The 15090-nt window shown below is 33.1% G+C and overlaps 1 long non-coding RNA gene across 2 annotated transcripts; it reads right to left on the reverse strand.

The window, feature by feature from the left end:
• Positions 1-5066: 5066 nt before the first annotated feature.
• LOC131653193 (uncharacterized) lies at positions 5067-6710 on the reverse strand. Of its 2 annotated transcripts, none has more exons than XR_009298980.1 (3): positions 6250-6710; positions 5709-6126; positions 5067-5273 (listed from the first exon to the last, which is right to left on the reverse strand). It is a non-coding gene; the product is annotated as an uncharacterized LOC131653193 (long non-coding RNA). The 2 variants fall into 2 exon arrangements; XR_009298979.1 differs by having other exon boundaries at positions 6240-6710.
• Positions 6711-15090: the final 8380 nt, after the last annotated feature.

Raw genomic sequence — 15090 nt, forward strand, 5'->3', positions numbered from 1 at the left:
TTGTTGTTGTGCATTTTTCCTAGAGCACATGCTCACTTCAAAGAAATTCACTTGTATGGAAGGGAGTCTCTGACCTTTGAAGAAGTTCAATCAGCCTTGTACTCTAAGGACTTGAATGAACAAAAGGAGCATAAATCTTCGACGGTTTGTGAATGTTTGGTGTTTATGGAAAAATTCTTGCGAAAGGGTGGTAAGTTCAACAAGAAGAAAGGTAAAAGTCAACATAAGTCTTATAGTGGTGAAGCATTAGGTATTCGATGTTATCATTGTAAGAAGGAGGGTCACCCAAGAAAGGCGTGCCCTGATTGCCTGAAAGATCATGGAGTTAAGGATAATGGCAATGCAACCATTGTTCTAGATGATTTCGAATCATCTGATGTTCTAGTGGTTTCGGGTTGTGACAATAGTAAGGAGTGAATTATGGATTCAGGTTGCACTTGGCACATGAATACAAACAAAAACTTGTTCAAGAAATTATGTGATCAAGATGGTGGGTCTGTATTGCTGGGAAACAACAAAGCTTGCAAGATTGCAGGTGTTGGATTTGTGAGATTCAAGCTCCATGGCGAGTCAATAAAGTTGTTAATTGAAGTTAGATATATATCTGATTTGAAGAGAAATTTGATTTCTCTTGGTGAATTTGACAAGAAAGGATATGTTTTCCAAGGATAAAAAAGTAACCTAAGAGTCATGAAGGGGTTAAAGGAAGTCTTAAGATCGTGAAGAAAAAAGGCTTGTATATGTTAGAACAAGATTGAGAATTTGTGTTCAGAATCTGGTTTTGATGATAACAAGCATATATTTTGTTAGTAACAATTTTAACTAATGGTTTCATTTAGTGCGCATATATTTTGCCATAAGCCTTACACAAGATTCATCAGAAGCATAATATAAAGACTACATCAGACTGGCTCAGATATGAAATCAGACATCCAGAAGATTGACAAAGCTAAACATCTTTCATCAGATGTTTTATTTAAGAATATGTCAAACAAGCAAAAATCATCAAATCAGAAGTACAGAAGCAACAATGAAGAACAAGATCATTCAGAAGAATATACAATAACAACAGTGTCACAAGAAGCTAGATTTTAACAAAACAATCTTCAAAGAGTTAAGCAGCAATATCAAAGCTCACATACAACAAGCATAGAATTAAAAAGTACATCAGAAGCTTCAAGGAAAATGAAAAAATTAGCAACAAGGAGTTTTGCAACATCAGAAGATCACACACGCAAAAATATCAAAAGATCTGAAGTTACAAGTTCTGAAGCTACGACGCAGAGACATACAAGATACAAACATTATTAGAAGTCACATACAAGCCAATGAAGAATCTACAGCTCAACATATAAAATTGAATAAAATAAAAATAGTTGAGAATCAATGGGAGATTTGTTAGAAACATCATCACATGCAAAATGGGTACAACATTTAAAAGGAACAACTCCCGAGGTTAAAAGAAGAAGCAAGCCACATGCAGCGCGTTGGAAAGACAAAGCCTAATCAAAGAAACATGCCATCCACTATAATCATCATGTTTAGGATAAGGTTCTGCCAAGAGCAACACTTGTCATTCATGAGCCAATCGAGATGAAGGCTTTCAAAGCAATATTCAAACAAATCTCAACGACTAAACTCCAACGGTAACATACCAAGCTCTATAAATAGACCAAGCTTCAAAACATGAAGGTATGCTTCCAGAGAAACGGGATAACCTGACAAAAAGGGAGATTATAAACCAACTAGAATTACGAAAGAAATAACAAAGGGTATTTGCTTAACTTGTAAAAACTACAATTTGAGTAAGTAATTTCTCCACAAAAGATCATTTCCAAATCAAAGTTTTAATATTCCATACCATATTATTAATATTTCAATCCTCATTCCGAAAAAAATGTCATTCCTTAACAACCAAATGATCCACAAAGTGGCAAGCCAAACAACTCCTAATTTGTCATCTTTAACCTTTTTTACACAACCAAACGAGTGTCAACCCATAAAATTTGAAAGACACTCTTCCTCCTCCAATTCCGATTTGTCAACCCAGTTAGTTATCTCCCTCCAAACTTTCTTAACCACCTTGCACTTAAAAACGAAATGATTCCGTTTTTCTAAATTTATACCATAAAAATCACACTTTAAGATATCTATAGGAAAGGTAATACCTCTATACACCAAAAGGTCATTTGTTGGAAGTTTATTAACAAGAAATCTCCAACCAAAAGGTTTAATCTTGAAAGGCACATCCGGTTTTCAAACTAGCCTCATAGCCTAGGGGTGTTCAAATTAATAGATTATGTAAATTTTCCATATCAATCTCCAAATTTGATTATGAAGACAGGTTAATTATTAATATGGTTTCAAACAAATCCACATTTTAGACATTTCATAAATCTGGTGTTAACCAAATCCATACTTTTGGCATCCAAACCAAAATTAAAACTAAATTAAAATATTTTCTAGAAATCCATTTTTTTTAAAAATACGAAAAAATTAAAAAAATTTGGGAAATACAAAAAATCAAAATTTTTAAAAAAACAATATAGTTGGTTTTTTCGAAATATAAAAAAATGTATTGTTATTTACTAATACTATTTTAATTTTAATTGTATTAAAAATATATTTTTAATATAATTACATATTTTACAATTTAATATAATATATTATTAAAAAGTCAAAAAGATATATTTTAATTTTCTTTTATTAGATTAAAAATATCAGCTGTAATTGTTAAAAATAAGTTTTATGTCTTTAAATAAGCTATTTATATCATTATAATATTGAAAGCATTATACTATTTTTCTTATTAACTATAAATAGAATTTAAAAATATATTATTATTATTATTATTATTATTATTATTATTATTATTATAAAACATAACTATTGTACTAATTGTTTATTTTATATCATAAATAAATTCTTATTAACATTTAACTTTCAATTACTTGAACAACATAACGTTTATCTTTCAATTATTGTACATTTATATACTTAATAATAATAGCTAATTCCTAATTATATTATAGTTGATAATTAAATGCAATTTATTTTTTCATTATGATTTAATACATATTATTTATATTATAATTGAAGTGTTTAATTACTTTAAAAACTGTTTAAAAAATGAAATTGGTATTGTAAAAAAAATTATACCATCAATGTATGTCAATTAATTTTTGTACACTATCCATGCATGTCAATTAATATTTTAAGAAAACTGTATTTTCTAAATATTAGATTTTAAACTAATATTTAAAAAAAAAGCTATTCACAACTAATATTATTTTGAGAAATATCAATACTGTAGATATTATTAAAGAATAAAAAATAAGTTATTATGGAGATTTTACTAACAACTTTGTTGTGATAAGTCACTTATCAAATTTAGTTACAGTTTTTCACATAAAAATAAACCTTAATGTATATTCAAAATTCTTTATTTTTACACAAAATTTTCATTTTTAAAATTTATTTAGCTTATAATTGTTTAATATTATATATATAATATTTATATATATAATATTTAAAAATTCAATTAAATATATATAAAAAAAATTCAACACCCGTGCATCGCGCGGGTTAAAGTCTAGTTAATCTTAATAAGATTATTATTTGAATTTTCCTATGGATTTTTGGCTCTGGCCCTCTTTCATCCAATAAAAATTTCATTTAAAACAATTTTACGTAATAAATTTTTTTATTTTTTATTATAAAAATTTATTTTCTCTTTCAGAAAAATAAAAAAAATAAATTAAATTAAAGTCATTACTAGATGTAGAATTTGACTTTTTCTTATTAATTATTAATTAATAATTACTATTTCTATAATGACTAATTTTTTAATGGTACAATTAAATCACAGGTTGTCCTAGAAACTCGTTCATTCACTAGGAATTGTGGTTCAATTCGCTCTTACTGATGAGAAACTATCGCCTCTCTCTCAATCACACAAATCTCTCTTATCCAAGGAATTTAATTCTTAATTTTTTGATTATGACCATCACTATAAGAACAGTGAAGCTTCAATCGCTTGATCCATAGCACACTTGGAGATTCAATCAAATTTCTCACAATCACTTTCTATTGGCTGCATCACATCCAGGCTTAATCAAGCTACATGTCAACTACAAATCTCGCTACCAAAGATTCAAAACGCTTGAGTAAATCTCTATGCAAAAGTTTCTATTGCTATATGTAAGTTTTCAGAACTCGAGTGCAAAACGCTTGAGTAAAGCTTCTTTCTTATAATTACAACAACAAATTTATATGCTATAAGTATAACTACATAAAATATTATAGCAAACATTATTTTTTCTTGTTTTAAAATATATTCTTTAATCATTAATTTGTTTACACTGAAGTTATGGTGTCATATAAAAAAAAATAGATAGAAGATCATAAATATAATAGAAGTTACGGTGTCATATGAATTGTTGGTTATTTTGGTAACATGGATTTTGGTTGCTTGACATATGAATCCATTTTGGTATATGAATTTTAGTTGCTTGACATATCATTTCAAGTTCAATTTGCAAATTTAGTAACATGTTTTCATTATTTTATTCTTAAAGCATGTTTGAGCATTATGAAAATAAATATTACACTGTTAATTGTGACACAAGTTTGCACAAGAAAAAAACAAAATAAAATCAAAGCATTTGCACGATAGTTGTCTCTTTGTTGAAGGATATAGTTGTTTACTATTATGATAATGTAGAAAGGCCGATGCACATATTTATGAGTATTTCATAAGTCGAGCAGTTCACATTTAAGCAGTGTGCATAACCTCAAGAAGGACTACTTAGCATTTCAATTTACGTAAGTTGACCAGAAAATTTGAGAACAGATCATCATAACAGATCTCGTCAGTACATGGCAATGAATATTCCTTTGGGTACTGCTGTTGCCGAATAGTTGCTCGGACTAGACTCTGCGCTGCCAACATTTAAGGTTAGAAAAACATAGCATGATCATGACTAAAATATTAATCAAACCACGTTGATGAGTGCCATAGGCTTGCGGGTCAAACCACGTTGAAACCTAAAATTAAAATGCAGAGATTGTTAATGGTAATGAATCAAATTGAGATGTGGATTACAATTATAAAATACATAAAAAAATCTTCAAACTCATTTTCTTCACATTTTTTCAAACCATTAGATAGATCTGATCCTAAAATAAAATGATTGAAAAACAAATATATACACCCTCTTGAATGTTCTCTTCTTTGGCACTCCTTGTGCGGCGACCTCGGGTTCAACATCTGCCTGCAGAACAACAGATTCAGGTAATGCAAATCCATTCACAATGTTAAACCAATATATACCTACATAAAACACTTTCCATACAAAAATACATTCCTTGACAGCCATGTATTTTAAGTTTCAACAGTTTGTGTAACAGTTTTAACTAACTATTTTTTCTAACCATAACAGAACCAACTAACTACCTAACCTAACTTCTAACCAACAAACTTCAACTGTCATAACACTTCATAACCAATTCTTAACTGACTCCGGTAACCTCTAACAGAATCAGTTATCAGTCTAACCAACTCCTAACATTCATAACAGAAAAAAAGGCAACCATTCCTATAAACTCTAACCAATTTCTAACAGATTTGTAACAACCTCCTAATAACCTAATGATCAACCTCTAACTTCCTAACCAATCTGTAACAGAAAGCCAGAGAAATAACTAACCTGAGGAATTTGTATATAACAGCATCTTCATCATTGATCTTTTTTTGGGATCTTCACTCTCCAGGTTTCTTCAATCCTCTTTCTTCACATTCAATCAGAAACCATTTTCTTCACTCTTCTCTCAATTCTCCATCATCTTCTCTGTAACATCACTCATCCATCATCACTTCAACAAAATTCTGAGAATTATCCTCTCCACAATCTCCAATCCTTTCTCTTCATAATCATCAACCTTCGCGGTCCCTGCAAGAAAACAATAAGAAAAGAATTCAGAATCATTCATCTGTTCTTCAATACTTCAATTTCACCATCTTCTTCAACCCTGCGGTCTTCAATCTTTCACAAAAATCTTCTTCAGTTTTCGGGAGAAGAATCAAGAGGCCACGAACTTCAGATCAACAACTTCATCAATCATCACCTTGAATGAAACAATCACCAATGCAGAAAGTCAAGATAACATAGAAGGAGAAGAAGAAGTATTGAATATAGAAATCAAAGAAGAAGCAAGAAGAAGCTGAAGAATATGGACACCTAATATTACCACATATGCGGCCTTCTCAATCTGCAATCTCGTGCGTTGCTCCAGGTAAACCCTTCGAACTCTTTGACTATTCTTCTTCTCTGTGTTTGGGTTACCACCATGAAGATCGAGATCTCCTATTTCCTTCCCCCATGGCCTCGTTCTCTATGTCATCACCGTCTGTGTTTAATTGGATTTTTGGTTAGATCTAGGGTTTCCTTGTTGGCCCGATTATAAGAATATGAGAGAGAATCAAAGCAAACTGAGGAGATTTTCGTAGTCAGGGCAACGTAACGATTGGGTTAGAGGTTTCAATCAGAGGTTTTGACCTCCGGCCGTCGCAGTCGCCGCCATAGGGCGATTACCGGCCACCGTGTGTTGTTGGAAAATCATTTTGAATTTGCTTTTGGTTGTGAACAGGATGAAGAGAGACGGAGACGGCGATTGAGGCATGAGAGGGGGAGAGGAAAAATTAGGTTAAAATGGGAACTTGTATTTATATTTTTAATGTTTTTTATTTAAAAAATATTATAAAAATAATAATTAAAAAGAGGCAAACGAAAAGAAAAGAGGGAAAAAAATGGGCGGGATTAATTTTTTGGATTTGGGCCATAGTTTTTAGTCAAAATTATAAGACCGCAATTTTCTTTGTGGCTTAAAATATCCGCAGTTGTATAACCGTGGCAATTGAAGTAAAGGCCACAGTTTCATACTCCGGATCCAATATTTTATAACATAATTCTACGCTTTTAAAACCATGGCCAAATCATATATGTGGTCACAGTTTCTGAGTTGTGGAAAATTTTAGCGTGGCCGTAGGCCAAAAATGTAATAGTGTAAATAATTTGTGACCAATTTATTCCAGTGTTTGTTATTGTTGAGCATTGAGAATATGTTGAGTTATTAATGAGAGTTTGAGAGTATCATTTTTCTTTTTATCTAGCACTTCCATGTTATTATAGAATACTTATATTAATTGTTTGTTTATGCATATGTCTTTCAATGCTAAAAAAGCCTACCGAAGAAAATATTATGGTTGGTTTAACCAACATATGATCATTTCTTTGTTCCAGCTAAAAGGGCTCCAAAATACAGCTTTTTGTTTGTCATATTTTGATGGAAACTTTTGTTGTGGTTCTGTTGTGCAAAAAGCTAGGACCATTGAAAAAAATGGAGGATACTATAAAAATATGTTGGAGAAACAAGTGTGAACTAGAGAATTAAAGACAATGGGACATGTCAATCCTTCAAAAGATGTTGTCAAAGATATTTTGATGATGCAAAAAGTATGTTTCCCTTTTCCTTCACTTTTATCCTTTGATTTAATTTTTTTGGGTTCTACGTTTAGATCAAGTATACAATGTCATTATGTGGAATATATTCTTTATATTTAATTATTAATAAATCATAATTTAATATTATTTTTCTAAGCAATTTTCAAACAATAATATAAATTTTAAATTTTGCAAACAATTTTTTTCCCAAACATGAATAATCTATGTTAAAATAAAAACTTATTAGATAATCTCAAATCAATAAAGTATAGTCATTTGATACAAGACATAAATGGTTAGACAAAATGAATAAATTGGCTAAGTTAATAAAAACACTTTTGAAATTGTTTCTTTTTGCAATGATTTGTTAAAAAAATTTACGGTAAGGAAAAGAAGTTACGATAAACATTAATATACTCGAATAAGAAGGGTAATAGAAGGGATTGAAAGTTGAGAATCAATATAGCTTATCAATTTAGGAATTTGTGAAAAAATATTCCTAATACACCAAAATAAATATTTTAAAATATTCCATTGATATGACATGGATCATTCACATTTTCTCCACTTCTATATAAACAATTGTATTTTTAATCGCTCTATTAATTAAATTAAACACAAAAACATCAAATAACATATCATACTAAAAAATATGTATATTTTTAATTATATTTTATTTTATTACATAATAGTACATACATTATGCTTATAGAAGCAATTATATTTGATCCAATGGCACCACTAAATCATTTAACATATTTCAAATTTTTAATAAGATTCACATTAGAATCATCATGATACTCTATGATAGCATTAGTGTAATGGTGGTTCCCATTAACATAACAAATAAAGAGGAGATTGGAAGTCTAATAAGGTACAATTGAAAAAAAAGAAGGATTGTATATGGGTCAATAATCCATCCAAGATGGGCTAAAGCCCATGATATTTACAACATAATCATATTTCATGCTAAGGAAAATGAAATCAGTTTATATCCCATGGTTGTTTCATAATTTGGGGAATATAATAAACTAATGTTATGGAAACAAACATAGGATATAAACTAATTTTGTTTTCATTAGCATGAGCTTTATTTTTATTTGGATGGACTATGTTGTCAATGTCACGGGCTTTTGCCTAGCATGAATGGGCTGTTGGCCCATAAACAATTCTTTTTCCAGTGGTTACTTATTATACATCTGATCTTATTTTTATTTGTTATCTTAATGAGTATCATAATTATAATAATATTGTGAAAGAACATCTTTGTAACTCTAACGTGAAGTTTTAAAAACAATTAGATATGCTAATCGTTTTAATATGGTCATTGAATCAACTACAAATGCTTCCATAAGCATAATGTGACTATAGTTGTGTTATAATATTGAATAGAAAATTTAAATATCTGTTAATGTAAATTATATGTTAATTGATGTTTTGTTCTTAATTTATTAAACAAGGAAATTAAAAGTTGCAACTATTTATGAAGAAGTGGATAGAATATCAAAGGTCCATGTCATCTATGTGAAATGTTATTTATGATTTATTTGGTGGGTTGGAAATATTTCTCTCACAAATTCTTAAATTTGGTAAGCTATAGTGATTCTTAATATTAGCTATTTATATTAACATGTTAGTTGACAATAAAAAAAAGGTTTTTTCTTTACCCACCTCCCTATGAGGGCCACCTCCAGTGAAAACCCCAGTTTACCCCTGCTTCGGAAATGAACTTCCGAAGTTTTTTTTTTTTAATTTTCTCAGACTTCGGAAGTTCATCTCCAAAAACATCATATGAGGGGTGTTTTCGGAGATGCACTTCCGAAAACACCTTTTTTCAGATTTTGGGGGGTTTCGGAAATGAACTTTCGAATTATGCAGAAACTGTGTTTTTTTTATGTATTTGGAAACAGCCTCGTATTTTTAATTTAAGGAAGACGGAAAATAAAATAAGCGATATATAAACAGAAATACTAATATACTAATATGATAAGAATAGTAATATATACAAACCGATCCGATCCAAATCCAAATAATAATAGTGTAGAAAGATACAATCCGAAAACAAAACAAAAAACCGACCACTACTGGGTATGCCTAACCCTCTCTCCCTGGGACCTCCTCTAACGTCTGTATGCCGCCGCACGGCCCACATCAGTGACGATCATCTCCATCACGGCGACTGCCTCTGGACCGCCCTGATGAACGACACCTTGATCCAATGCGTCCCGCCCAAGCATCTCTATCCGCTGGAAGATCGGCAGGAGATCAATGGCATGGTCATCCTCGGCCTGCTGGTTCTCTAGGATCTCCTCGTGTGATGGCCAGGAGCGCCGGGAGCGTCAGGTGTCAGCAGAGGATGGGACACCCGGTAGAACCATGTGACGTACCCCTCCACATTGTGCCAGTCCTGGGTGACCCGAATGCGACGATACTCCTCCGGTACCACATGATGCTCCCAATCCTCAAATATGGCAGTGAGCTGCACTCTGGTCACTGTGTTGGGAGAAGCCTCAAAAGGTGACCTGGGTATCACCTGCACAAATTCGAACTGCCGCATGCACCGCTCAAGGAGATACCGGACCATGATGCTGGTCCCGCATGTCAACTAGCCAGAATATAAAGATATGACTTCAAAGGGGACAACCTGAGTGTAGTCGCTGAATGGCCTCCAGATGACGTCATCGTGCATCGTGCGGTCCAGGTACCCACGGTATGGTCCCACCGCATTGTTCCCCCTCTAGAGAACGTATCTGGCGGCCCTGCGCATGGCGTCAACGTACTGAGGATCAATGTGAAAGTCGTGGATCCGGGAGAAGTAAGAGATGATCCAGCTCTGAAACACAAAAACGATAATGTAACATACCGTAAGTAAATACGAAACATAAATAAATACGAAACATAAGTAAATACGAAACACAAATACGAAATATAAATAAATACGAAACAATTAAAATGAAACGTACCGTGAGTAGTGTGTAGGATCCGGTCAACTACCTCGTCCTCCAGTTGGAGGCCTCATTCAACTTCTGGTATAGGTATGCCAGAGCAGCTGCCCCCCACTTCCACTAGAGAACGGTGGTCAAGTCCATGAAGTAGCGGAGGTAGGTCACGTCAACGTACCTCACACTCTTGTCCACAAAGTTCGCAGCGCCTACTACATGCATGTACCAGCACCGGAGAGCGCAGCCACGGTGATAATGTGTAAATAGCTCGTCACCCGTATCCTCGGCCTCGGCCGCCGCCATTAGGTGGTGCTCGAAATAGCGGCTCAGTATGGTGAACCGGATATGAGGCCCAGATGTCGTGATGCACTCATAGTCAGCAACTTTGGGCTCCATACCCAAATATAGCGCCATCCACTCTGTGGCTTCGATCCTCTAGATCCGGGAGTGGGTCAATAGCGCCCCCTGATCGGCAGGTGGAGAAGACACTGCACATCATGCAAGGTCATCGTCATCTCCCCAACCGGTAATTAGAGAAAAGATGTATCCTTGTGCCACCGCTCCATAAAGACCCCCTGCATGTCATGGCTGATGGTGGAATACCCCATCATCCAGAGCCCACTAAGCTCTGAAGCTCTCACCGCGTCGTTAAACCACTCGGCAGTCGGTTTAAACAGACTGAAAATCTTCCGGGCATGGTTCACCATTTTCAACGGCTCTCTCTACTGTTAGAAAAAAAAATAAAAAAGTATGTTAAATAGACCGGTTAAATAGATCGGTTAATAAAATATTGAATAAACGTCTAAATTATAAACGGTTAAATAATGTAGTCGGACAAATTATAAAAAATACCTCTCCCCCTAGATACGCCGGGTGACGTGATCGCGGTAGGTAAGCAGCACTGAAGTGTCACTAGGCCCTCCAGGGAAGCCCTCCTCCTGCTCATCCTCCTCCCCGAGTGGAGGGTCAACATCCGGTACCTCCTCCGTCTCGTGGTATGGCACTGTCACCTCATCTTCCTCCTCTCGCTGGCGGGAAGAAGATACCCGAGCCATACGACTCCTCTATCCAGATGTAGAGGTACCCTCGTCCATCTCCACGGGAACTCGCACACATCGCCCCCGTCCCTGTGTCGACGGCAGCTGCGCCGCCGCCCGCTTGCGTCTAGCCGACGCAGTCTGGGTCTCTCTACCATGTCTGATGCGTGCTAGGTTGTCTGACATGTTCCTGAAAACAATTGAAATTGATTAATATGCGAGACAACGTAAAGAACTAAAAAAAATTGCACTTCTGATACAATTCAAAAGTTCATTTCCAAAACTAGGATGGAGGTGTTTTCGGAAATGAACTTCCGAAACACCCGTGCGCAGAAGTTTTCTGCAACTTCCATAGCAGACCCCCAATACAAAGTTCAAAACTATGTTTACACATTCTAAACAACCTAAATATCAGTACCAACCTAACCTAATACATTTTTTGTTAATTGTAAACACCCTAATATGAATTTTAATCACAGATCTAAAACTCAAAATGCTTACCGATTGATGAGATTGGAGGGCTTTTGAATATAGTGTAGAAGCTTATTAGATCCTTTGATGTAGCCTTTGAAGTGTTTGCACAAAATTTCTCTGGGGTTGTGTTTGATGTTGAATTAGGGTAAAGTGAAAGGGGAGGGGGTTGTTTTGCTTAATCTGCAAAACGCGCAGTATTTTAGAAATGAACTTCCGAAATGTTGTTTTCGGAAATGAACTTCCGAAATAAGACAATTTTTTCAAAAAAAAAAGGCACTTTCGGAGATGCATCTCCGAAAACACCTTTTTCTTGCATTTCGGAAATGCATTTCCGAAGTCAGGGGTAGTTTGGGTTTTTCACCAGATGTGACCTAGAAGGTTGGGAGGTCTATAAAGAAATTTTCTAAAAAAATTATATATGAAGGTGACACTAATTGGCACATTAGAGAGATCTGTTTCTTATCCTTTAGAGTTATCAATTTAAAATATAAACTAGGACAGGTTTCACACACAACTGTTTCCAATTTATCTTCTAAATAATGAGAAATACATAATTGATCATTCTTACAAGATGCATGTTCATCTTTAAGGGATTCTAAAGCATTTTTGAGTTTTAAGATTTCTTCACTAAGTTTTAAAATTTTGTTCTTTTAGAGGTAGATCTTCTTAAAAGCACTTAATGCTTAAACGTGCATTTTTTATAAGGTATTGGCTACTTCATTATAAAAAGAAGGTATATATTGTGAGTCGGAATCGATTTTCTATATGTGAATTTGTATTTGAAGAGGAGGAATCTTCATCTTTTTCCCAAACAATATATGCTCTATGTCTCTTGGCAGATAATTTCTTGAACTTGAACAATTGTTCTTTGCTTGTTTTTAAACATGGAAAATAACAATCGGGCTTACTATATTCATAGAATTTAATTCCCTTATTCCTTCTATTTGTCTTGCCACTTCTTTGGCTGATTAAACTTTCTCATCTTTTGTAAATTCTTGTAAAAATTCCAAAGACCATTTTTCTTTATGTATTGAATATTGTTACTTCTAACGAACAATCTCACTTCTAAATTCTTTAATATTTTTCACTGCTATTATCTTCATCATCCTTTATTTTGGCCTTGGAAGACAAGGTCTTCAAGGAGATACTTTTCTTCTCTTCTTTATTTTCATGTTTTCCTCTAAAAAGTGGCTTCACATGCTTTGAGCATTTTTATCTCATGTTCATGTTCAATGATCTTTCCAAAAAGCTTTGACATATCAAATGTTTTCATATCATTAGATTCTCTGATGGATCTCAATTTTTGCTGCCACTCCTTGCACAAAGATCTTAAAATTTTATTAGCACATTAATCTTAATTAGAAATAGTCTTACCTAAATTTTCTAACTTGTTAATTATATGAGAGAATATCATCTGAAAGGAAGCTACACATTCTGTAGATTCTAAAAAGAAGAGTTTATACTGATATATTAAAGTGTTAATTTTAGATTGTTAAACAATTTGAGTTTCCACGTGTAGTACTTTAGGTGCACCCCATGTTATTTTAACCCTTTTAAAATGTGAAATTGAAAAATACACATTAATGCTCAAGGTCTAAATTAGTATATTCCTCGTTTTCAAATCGTAAGAAGCCTTCTTAGTTTATTCGCATTCTAAGACATGGCATAAATGCATCTACAATACTTTTAGGGATAAAGTACCATTATCTATAACAATCAAAAGCTATTTATCATCCAACATAAGATGCACGAACATGTAATCTTTCAAATAGACGTAATTTTCTCCATTGAAAATGGAAGCTCTGATATATGCACCCTTCCTTACCCATATTCAAAGCTTTTGCAGTTGCGAGACTTTATCAGAAGACCAACTCTTTATGTCACATGTTGGTTGAATATGAATGTATAATGGTCTGTAATTGGTGGAGGGGTTTGAATATACCTTTTCCTTTTTAGAAATAATTTTGAAAACAGAGGAGAGAGAAGCATTTTGCAGAGAATTTTAGAAAATATTACACAGTTAAATCAACACTCCGATGATTTTAAAGAGTACAAAACAATGATGAATTGACTAAACAATAATGTGAGGTTTGATATAAGATTCAAACAGAGACATTTGAATGTAACTTGATTAACCATTAGATCGATATAAGATTACATTTTTTGTATAGCAAACAAGAGTTATCTAGAATACTAGATCTAATACAGATCTACGTTTAAACAATTAATTACTATGAACAGGAGAACCTAACAACATGCAAATTAAAAAAGCATAATAATCTAAAAGAAAGCAAAATGTATATCGAAAATAAAGGATTGAGTTATAGAGATAGTACGCATAGATTATAGTGGTTTAGTACATCGCTCTCAACTGCACTTAGTCTCCAATGATAAATCGTCAAAAATTGTTGTTGTCTTCGTCTATAAAATTATAATTCACTATCCTTTTATACAAATTATAACACACACACACACATATATATATATATATATATATATATATATATATATATATATATATATATATATACTACAAAAAAAAAGGTCTCCTGCCACGTCCAAGAAACCGAGACTATATGCAAAATAACCGTGGCGTAACGCTGAGGCCACGGTTTAGCCACGGAAATCCAACTGTGGAGTATACGGCCGTGGCCTAAAGTAAAGTCCACGGTTTTTTGGTATAGACCACGCCTTTTTGATAACCGTGGTTTTTTTAGGCCACGGTTTAGGTAGCTTGATTAAGGCCGCGGTTTGTATTTGCCATGACTTCAAAAATGTGGCTATATGGTAAAGCCACGGTTTCAATTTACGTTTACAATACTATTTTGGTTCAAGATATAGCCACGGTTTGGTTATGACCACATATTTAAAACTGTTGTTATATGTTATGCTTTCTAAACCATTTATCTTGCCACAGTTTATTTCTGACCACATTACATAAATATGTCATTATATATATATATATATATATATATATATATATATATATATATATATATATATATATATATATATATATATATATATATATTAACAATAATATTGATGATTAGAATCTAATTAATTACAAGCAAATTAACATTAACGTCAAAAGTAAGTTTTTTTTGTAGTGCCACTAATAAGTTGGATACTAAA

This window comes from Vicia villosa, linkage group LG2 (genome assembly GCF_029867415.1).
Source record: "Vicia villosa cultivar HV-30 ecotype Madison, WI linkage group LG2, Vvil1.0, whole genome shotgun sequence".
NCBI lineage: Eukaryota > Viridiplantae > Streptophyta > Magnoliopsida > Fabales > Fabaceae > Vicia > Vicia villosa.